Genomic DNA, 9,951 nt, shown 5'->3' with positions numbered 1-9,951 from the left:
CAGTGCCCCTGGATATCTCCTTGGTACCCCTAGACAGCTTCTCAATGCCCCTGAGTATCTTCTTGGTACCCCTAGACAGCTTCTCAATGCCCCTGGATATCTCCTTGGTACCCCTAGACAGCTTCTCAGTACCCCTGGATATCTCCTTGGTACCCCTAGACAGCTTCTCAGTGCCCCTGGATATCTCCTTGGTACCCCTAGACAGCTTCTCAATGTCCCTGGATATCTCCTTGGTACCCCTAGACAGCTTCTCAATGCCCCTGAGTATCTTCTTGGTACCCCTAGACAGCTTCTCAATGCCCCTGGATATCTCCTTGGTACCCCTAGACAGCTTCTCAGTACCCCTGGATATCTCCTTGGTACCCCTAGACAGCTTCTCAGTGCCCCTGGATATCTCCTTGGTACCCCTAGACAGCTTCTCAATGTCCCTGGATATCTCCTTGGTACCCCTAGACAGCTTCTCAGTGCCCCTGGATATCTCCTTGGTACCCCTAGACAGCTTCTCAATGTCCCTGGATATCTCCTTGGTACCCCTAGACAGCTTCTTAGTACCCCTGGATATCTCCTTGGTACCCCTAGACAGCTTCTCAATGCCCCTGGGTATCTCCTTGGTGCCCCTAGACAGCTTCTCAATGCCCCTGGGTATCTCCTTGGTACCCCTAGACAGCTTCTCAGGCTCCTGAGTAGCTCCATGGTGCCCCTGGACAGGTTCTCAGTGCCCCATGGCACTTCCTTGGTGTCCCCAGACAGCTTTTCAGTGCACCAGCTTCTCCTCCATGCCTCACACCTTCCCTCAGCTCTCTGCTCCTCATCAGCCCCAAACCTCTGAAATAAACCCAACAAACCCTGTCTGAAGCGGGACCCTGCTTGCTCTTGGTGACCTGGTGTTGGAGAGAACTGTGGGCTGGCTGGTGGTGGGCGCTTGGACAGCACTTCTGGGGTCTTCTGGAGCCACCAGCCCTGCTGTGAAGGTTTTCTGGAGCTGCACTTTGCTGCCTTTTCTCTCTCCAAGGAGCAGGATGGAGATGCAAAGGAGGCCACCACACGTTCAGCTGGGTGGGGAAGCTCCTGTAGCCCTGTCTGGGCAGGTACCTCCAGCTGCCCTGCAGACAGGGTGTGGAGAGAACTCCATTGGGAGCTGCTCCAGTGCAACCAGATAGACCCAGACTGGTCCCACTGTTGGAGAAGAACTGGGAAAGCTCTTGGCTGCCAGTTCTGCAGCCATGGTGAGCGAGGAGGAGCAGCTGTCGGCGCTCTCAGATGAGCAGGTAAAGGTTTCTGCTGTGGGAGGCCTTCTGAGACCTGGGAAAGCTGCTGCAGGCCCTAGTCAGGCTGGGGTACCTTGGCCAAGAGGGCTTCCTTCATGGGGTGCTGACAGCACCATGAGGGTGTCAGCAAAGAGGTCCCAGCTGCCTGGTCCGTGGCTTTGCAGGTTGAGGCTTGCTAGTGCTTGAGCAGCTCATTTGGAGTTGCTGGAGCAGGTTCAGAGAAGGGCAATGAAGCTGGGGAAGGGTCTGGAAAAAGAGAAGAAGGTCTGGAGAACTTGTGAGGAGCAGCTGAGGCAGCTGGGGTGGTCCAACCTGGAGAAAAGGAGGGTGAGGGGAGACCTGGCTCTCCACAGCTCCCTGAAAGGAGGCTGGAGCCAGGTGGGCATCAATATCTTGTCCCAAGTGATGTGACAAGCAGCAGCCTCAAGTTACCCCAGGGGAGGTTCAGGTTGGCCATGAAAAACACTTTCTGCCCCTTGAGGGTTGTCCAGTTCTGGCCCAGGCTGCCCAGGGCAGTGCTGGAGTCCCCATCCCTGGAGGGGTTTCAGAGCTGTGGAGATGTGGTGCTGAGGGCCATGGTGTGGTGGTGCCCTGGCAGTGCTGGGCTGATGGTTGGACTCCATGACCTGAACGGTCTCTTCCAACCCAACCCATTCTGTGGTTTTGCTGGGGTGGCTGCTCCTGCTCCGCTCTGTGAGAATCAGCAGGCCCTGGGACAGGTCCAGTTTGGCCAGTCTCACCAGTTCCTCCACGCTAGCCCCAGCCACACTGTCTGGGAATTGATCTCAGCAGCATAGCCTGGAGCAGGTGGTGGCTTCTCATCACTCCCCAGCCTCAGGCAAGGGAAACTCAGGTGCTGCAGAAACCTCCTCGTGATGCCACCATCAAGGAGCCCATCCCAGGCAGCAGCAAGCCACTGTTCCTTCCACCTTGCCCATCACCATCAATGTCTCCAGTTTGCTGGGCAGCACCTCTTGGAGAAGACACTTTTTGGCCCCAGCTCTGTGGTGACACACAAGCATTGGCCACCCATCACTGCTTCATCCAGCCATGGCCAAGGAGTGGGTCTGGCTCCATGTCCTCCTGTGTCACGGGCTGAGGTTCCTGGCATGGCTCCAGTGCAGAACACCTGAGCCCATGCTTCTCTTGATGGCTTTCTCCTGTGAAGAGAGGCTAAGAGAGTTTGGCTTCTTCAGCCTGGAGAAGAGAAGGCTCCAAGGAGACATTCTGGTGGCCTTTTGAGACTTAGAAAGCTGGGGGCAGACTTTTGAGCAGGCCCTGTTCTGACAGGACAAGGGGTGACAGTTTGGAACTCAAAGAGGGACATTTAGAAGACAGAAGTTCTTCATCATGAGGATGGTCAGAGTGGTGGGAGATGTCCCATCCCTAGAACCATTCTAGGTGAGGTTGTCTGGGGCTGTGAGCAACCTGCTTTGGTCGAGGATGTCACTGCTGACTGCAGTGGGTTGGAGTAGGTGACCTTTAAAGGTTTCTTCAACCCAAGCCATGCCTGATTCCTTGGTTCTTTCTCCTTCAGGTCTTTGTGTTGACGTGCATCTACCTGCCAGCCTCGCTGCTGAGGTGAGTTCTGCCATGGCTTGGATGAGACAGCTGCCATTACCCTGTCTTCATGCAGCTTCTTTAGGTCTTACTCACATCCTCTTTTGCCCCCAGATCTGGGACAAGAGGATCTGGCCTTGCACCAATGCAGGAATCCCCCACCCACCCCAAACCCATGCCAGCTCCTGCCTGGGTTGATCTGAGGGTCCACCATGGGATGGTTTCACCCAGAAGCCACCATGCTGGGACACTATCATCTCTTCTCCATCAGGACATTAACCACCAGCCCCATCTCTTCCAGCCTCCTGGGCAGTGGATCCATCCTTGCTGCCACCTCCTGGCACGGGAGATGCTGCCACATCAAGGTGAGGGACCCAGGGATGGAGTTTGGCCATGCCCAAGGAAGAGCTGGACCAGCACCACTGCTGCTGGACTTAATGGAACTGGAGATTGGGCTCCAGGACAGGAGATGAAAGAGATGGTCCCAGCTCTGCTGGATGGCCTGGGGAGGGACATGGAAGCTCTGCAGAAGCTGCCACCAAGGTGACACTGTCAGGCAGAGCTAACTCTCTGTCCTGTTCCCCAGCTTCGTCCCCTCTTCCTCCTCGCCCTGGCAGATTTCCTGGTGGCCACCACACTGCTGAGCATGGCCACCATCCAGCTGCTGCCACCTCGGCTCTTTGTCCCAGCCTATGCTGCCTGTCCCTACGGGCTGATGCTGGCCACGGTAAGGGGTCATTGTAACTCACACCAGGATGTGGCACCAGGACATGGGCACCTCGTCCTGTGCCACTGCCAACAGCTGAAACCCTTCTGTGGGCTGGGGAAGTTCTGGGGTGGTTCTTGCCCAGGTGGCCAAGAAAGCCACCAGCATCCTGGCCTGGATCAGCAATGGTGTAGCCAGCAGGAGCAGGGCAGGGATTGTCCCCATGCACTGGGCACTGCTGAGGCCAAAACTGGACTCCTGGGATCAGTTTTGGGCCCTTCACTCAAAGAAGAACATTAAGGGGCTGGAACATGTCCAGAGAAGAGAAAAAAATCTGGGGAAGGGTCTGGAGAACCTGTGAGGAGCAGCTGAGGGAGCTGGGGTTGTTGAGCCTGGAGCGAAGGAGACTGAGAGGAGACATTCTGCATCCCTGCAGCTCCCTGCAAGGAGGCTGGAGCCAGGTGAGGTTGGTCTCTTCTCCCAAGGAACAAGGGACAGGACAAAATGAAATGGCCTCAGGTTGTCCTAGGAGAGGTTGAGGTTTGCCACGAGGAACAATTTCTGCCCTTTGAGGGTTGTCCAGGTCTGGCCTAGCCTGTCCAAGGCAGTGTTGGAGTCCCCATCCCTGGAGGGGTTTCAAAGCTTTGGGGATGTGGTGCTGAAGGATATCATGAGGCCATTTGCTCTTGGTGCTCTGTGTCTTGGAGAGCTTCTGCCTTGTCCTTCCTGGCACAGCTCTGCTGAGGGGCAGCAAGACATTAGAGTGTGATGTGTGAGTGGGACGGCAGGACATGAGGGTGTGGAGCATGAGGAGGGGGACAGCAGGACATGAGGGTGTGGAGCATGAGGAGAGGGATAGGAGGACATGAGGATGTGGAGCATGAGGAGAGGGATAGCAGGACATGAGGGTGTGGAGCATGAGGAGGGGGACAGCAGGACATGAGGGTGTGGAGCATGAGGAGAGGGATAGGAGGACATGAGGATGTGGAGCATGAGGAGAGGGATAGCAGGACATGAGGGTGTGGAGCATGAGGAGGGGACAGCAGGACATGAGGGTGTGGAGCATGAGGAGAGGGATAGCAGGACATGAGGATGTGGAGCATGAGGAGGGGGACAGCAGGACATGAGGATGTGGAGCATGAGGAGGGGACAGCAGGACATGAGAGTGTGGAGCATGAGGAGAGGGATAGCAGGACATGAGGATGTGGAGCATGAGGAGGGGGACAGCAGGACATGAGGATGTGGAGCATGAGGAGGGGACAGCAGGACATGAGAGTGTGGAGCATGAGGAGAGGGATAGCAGGACATGAGGGTGTGGAGCATGAGGAGGGGGACAGCAGGACATGAGGGTGTGGAGGATGAGGAGGGGGACAGCAGGACATGAGGGTGTGGAGCATGAGGAGGGGGATAGCAGGACATGAGAGTGTGGAGCATGAGGAGGGGGATAGCAGGACATGAGAGTGTGGAGCATGAGGAGGGGGACAGCAGGACATGAGGGTGTGGAGGATGAGGAGGGGGACAGCAGGACATGAGGGTGTGGAGCATGAGGAGGGGGATAGCAGGACATGAGGGTGTGGAGCATGAGGAGGGGGACAGCAGGACATGAGGGTGTGGAGCATGAGGAGGGAAGGAGGAAGGTGCCTCTGGGGCAGGGGATCCAGCATGAGTTTGTTCTCCCTCTCTTCTCCCAGACCTTCTACTCCATCTCCTTCCTGATGGTTGTGGTCTATGCCTATGAATCCTACCGCACCATCCATGGCTGGAGAGCCTGGCACGTGGCAGCTCTGCAGGTTGGTGGCCCTGTGAGGAGCTGGGGCAGCGCCAAGGGGATCTGAAGGCATCTCCTTTCCATGGGGCATTAGTGGCTTCCCCTGTGTCCCAGCAGACCAGGGCTGGAGCCTTGAGCTTCTTCGAGACCTTCAGCCTCTGGTCCCTGGTGGTTTCTTCCATGCAGGAATGGAGCAGCTGCCTGGAGAAGATGTGGCAGGGGCTGCCCTACATCTTGGCCTGGTAGGTGCCAGCTGCTGGTCCTCGTCCCATGTCTACCCCAAGTGAGGCTGTGACACATCTCCTGGCCTCCTGGCTCTGCCCAGGATGGGATGAACATATCCACCACCTCTCTCTGCCAGGCTGGTGCCACTGCTGACATTCCTGGGCCAGGTGGTCACCCGTGGTGCCTCCATCACTGACATTGCACCAAAGCCCATCCAACCCATCCTTCCCTGGAAGGGCAACAGCTCCCAGGAGACCTCCAGCCTTTACTGCTCCAGGTACCTCAGCACTGTTCCACCACCCTGACCTAAAGCCAGGGCTGAGCATCCCACACCTTTCCCAAACTGGATTTAACTCCAGTCACCACCAGGCTTGCTCCTGGCCAAGCAGCTTGAAAGAGTGGTAGTGGTGGTGGTGGTGGATGGAGTCAATTCCAAGTTGGTGGTTGGTCACAGCTGGTGCTCTTCATGGCTGGAGTGCTGGGGCCAGTTCTGTTTGATGTCTTCAGCAACGGTTTGACCAAGGGGATCAAGGCACCCTCAAGCAGCTCACAGATGACACCAGGTTGGGCAGGATGTTAATCTGCAGGAGGGTTGGAGGATCAACAGAGGGATCTGTCCAGGCTGAGCCCAGTGGGATGAGGTTCAACAGGGCCAAGGATCGGGTCCTGCTCTTAGTTCACAACAACCCCACGAAGGCTCCAGGCTGGGGCAGAGTGGCTGGAAAGGGTGGAAAGGTTCTCAGGGGGTTGGAGATGAGCCAGGATATACCCAGGTAGCCAAGAAGGCCACCAGCAGCCTGGCCTGGCTCAGCAATGATGTGGCCAGCAGAGGCAGGGCAGGGATTGTCCCCCTGCACTGGACACTGCTGAGGCCAAAACTGGAATCTTGGGATTGGTTTTGGAGCCCTTACTCCATGAAGGACACTGAGAGGCTGGAGCAGATCCAGAGAAGGGCAACAAAGCTAGAGCCAGTCTGGAGAACAGGACTGGTGAGGAGGAGCTAAGGCACCTGGGAACAATTTCTGCCCCTTGAGGATTGGCTCAGGCTGCCTGGGGCAGTGCCACAGCCCAAGTGAAGCATGTGAGTGACATGTCTGGGTGGTGAAGGCTTTCAGGTGGGGGATTAGGGGACTATGGTCACCAACATCCTCTCTCCTTCCAGCTGCCTGCTCCTCATCCACCATACCCAGGACATCTGCTACAAGGTGTGTGCTGCTAGATGCCCATCCCACTACTGCCTTCCCCAAGGGCTGATGGGCATGGACAAGTGCTGCTGGAGGAATGGAGATGTACCTTGGGGGGTTGGTGACAGCAGCTGGAGATGAGCCAGCATGTGCCCAGGTGGTCAAGAAGGCCACCAGCAGCCTGGCCTGGATCAGCAGTGGTGTGGCCAGCAGGAGCAGGGCAGGGATTGTCCCCCTGCACTGGGCACTGCTGAGGCAAAAACTGGATTCCTAAGGTCAGCTTTGGGGCCCTCACTCCAAGGAGACTGAGAAGCTGTAGCAGATCCAGAAGGGCAACAATGCTGGAGAAAGAGAGGAGTGTGGAGAACTTGTAAGGAGCAGTTGAGGGAGCTGGGGTTGTTTGGCCTAGGGAGGAGGCAGCTGAGGAGACACCTTCTGGCTCTTTACAGCTACCTGAAAGGAGGCTGGAGCCAGGTGTGGGTTGGTCTTTTTTGCCAAGGAATTGGGTACAAGATGAGAGAAAATGGCCTCAAGTTGCCCCATGTTGAGGTTGAACATCAGAAAAAACTTCTTCACTGAAAAGGTTCTCAAAGACTGGCCCAGGCTTCTCTGGAGGGGGTTCAGAGCTGCAGAGATGTGGTGCTGAGAGCCACAGGTTAGCACCAGCCTTGGCAGTCAGGGAGTGGTTGGACTGGATGATCTTCAGGGTCTTTCCCAGCCAAAACCATTCTGTGGTTCTATGATTCTGAGTCTGTGCTGGTGGAGAGGACTTCTCCCACACGATGGAGCTTGTCATGGCTCATCCCTGCCCCAGCAGAAGCAGCCCCTTGGGGCAGGGCAGCTCCATGGCCCCTAATGTCCCATCACCTCTCAGTACACCGGTAGGAAGGACGTTGGCCTGGAGTGGAAGATCATCTTCTTCTTGTACCTGCTGCTGGTGCTCAGCTGCTGCACGGTGAGTCCATGGGGCGAGCAGAGGATGAGCACAGCACAGCAGCCAGGGTGGCCCAGCTGATGTCCTCCTGCTGCCCAGCTCCTCTACCACAGGGTGAAGCTCTGGTGCCAGCAGAACACCGCAGCCCCGCTGCTGACCTTGGAGAAGGATGGCTTTGGGGGCAGGAGCATCCGCGGCGTCACCAAGGTCTCCCGCTACTTCCAGTTGGTTTTCTTGCTCTGCTGGGCACCAGGTAAGGCAGAGCTGGGCATGTCCTACAGGTCCTGCACCTCTCAAGCCCCTGTTCTCCAGGCCCTGCAACTCCAGGTTCCTCAGCTGCTCCTCCTAAGTTCTTTAGACCCTTCTCCTCCTTCTCTAGACTCTTCACCGGACCTGCTCCAGCACCTCCATGTCCTTCTTGGAGTTGGCAAGGCCTTGGCCAGGACCCTTCTCCCAGAGCAGGAAGGTCCAGCCCACCCTGCCCTATAGTGAGCAGTTCTTCCAGCAGCAGTTGCTGTGGTGGATCACAGTTGATGGACCTGCTTCTTAGCAGCATCTCATCCCTTTGGAGGCCCTTTTATGCTTTCAGCCTCTCAGAAACCTGGGGGGACTCAGATCCTGAGGTCCTCAAGGTCTGTGTGGGGCACCTCACTGTAGTCCTAGGTAGACTTCTATGCCATGGGAAATAGGCTAGGAAAGGGGAAGGACATTTGCCACTTGGAGAACTCCAGATAAGGCATCATCAGAGAGAAGGAGACCAAAGAGTGTCCTTTTGTCTTCCATCCACAGCCTTCCTCCTCACCCTCCTCTCCTTCACCAGCATCAAACCCACCTCGGTCTTTGTCCTCCACGTTGCTACAGTGAGTATATTTCATGTGCTGGGCTCAAGAGAAGAGATGTTTGTCCCCATCAGAAGTGTGGGTGGTCATGGTGGAGACTTCCTGAGATGGTTTGGCTGTGAGACCCCTGTAGGTGCTGCCAGCCCCCCATGGTGACACTCAACCAAATGCCACCTGGGATGGACACAGATCTCAAGTTGCTGGTGGCAGCCCTGGGCCCAGCCTGGCTCTTCCACCTGCTACGGTGGTTGGTGGTGTGCTCCTCGGCTCTTGCCCTTAGTTGGCCACATCAAGAGGAAAGTCACCTCCTGTGTCACCCTGTGCACTGGAATCAGGGAGTCACTGAGGCTGGGAAAGTTCTTGAGGATCATGGAGTCCAACCCTTCACCCAGCACTGCCAGGGCACCACCAAACCATGGCTCTCAGCACATCTCCACAGCTTTGAAACCCCTCCAGGGATGGGGATTCCACCATTGCCCTGGGCAGCCTGAGCCAGGCCTGGCCAACCCTCAAGAGCAAGAAATTGTTCCTCATGGCCACCTGGGGCAACTTGAGACCATTTCCTCTCATTCTGTCACTTGGAGGAGGAGACCAACCCCCACCTGGCTCCAAGTTCCTTTTAAGGACTTGCAGAGCACCAGAAGGTCTCCCCTCAGCCTTCTCCTGTCCAGACTTAACAACCTCAGCTGCTCCTCACAAATTCTCCAGACCCTTCTCCTTCTTCTCCAGACCCTTCCCCAGCTTTATTGCCCTTCTCTGGACCTGCTCCAGCCCATCAATATCCTTCTTCAAGTGAAGGACCCCAGCAGACTTGTGTTCACCCATGGGCTCCTCCCCAGCTTGGAGAGGTCGCTGGGGTTTGCAGGTGGCCCTGGAGCAGAAGGCCACACTCACCTCTGTCCTGTCTCTCTCACAGGCTTTGACCATCTCCCTCCAGGGCTTCCTGCACAGCTTGGTCTATGGTTGGCTGAGGCAGAACTTCCGTCAGGAGACAATGGACAAGAGAGCCTCCCTGCTCCACCACCGTGGCCTCAAGGCTTTCTATGATGACTCCTTTGGGGCTGGTCCCTAAGCTGCCACCTCACCCCAACTCCTCCAGACTGGGGCTTCTCTGCACTTGCTCCTTCATTCCTGGAACGGGTTGAGGAGCACTGGGCAGGTGGAGGAAGCTGCAGTGGCTGTGTCCCGGTGCCACAGCCATAGCCACTCACTGCTGGAGGCCACCCACCATCCCACCATGCAGACAGCACCATGAGCAGTGGCTGGACAGGAGGTGGACCATGGCATGCTCATGTTCTGCACCATGAACAACTTGGCTGGTGGCAGCAGCAGGACTGAGTGTTCAGGCACTGTGGGAGAAGGCTGGTGGCAAGCTCTGGAGCTCCCAGCAACTGAAAACCAACAGTGACAACCCCAGAGAAGGTGGTGGTGGTGCTTGACTGGTCTTGGGTCAGTGTCATGATTTCT

The sequence above is a fragment of the Pogoniulus pusillus genome, chromosome 4 (assembly GCF_015220805.1).
Source record: "Pogoniulus pusillus isolate bPogPus1 chromosome 4, bPogPus1.pri, whole genome shotgun sequence".
NCBI classification, from domain to species: Eukaryota; Metazoa; Chordata; class Aves; order Piciformes; family Lybiidae; genus Pogoniulus; species Pogoniulus pusillus.
The sequence above is the reverse complement of the archived record's forward strand: the minus strand, read 5'-3'. Positions refer to the sequence as shown.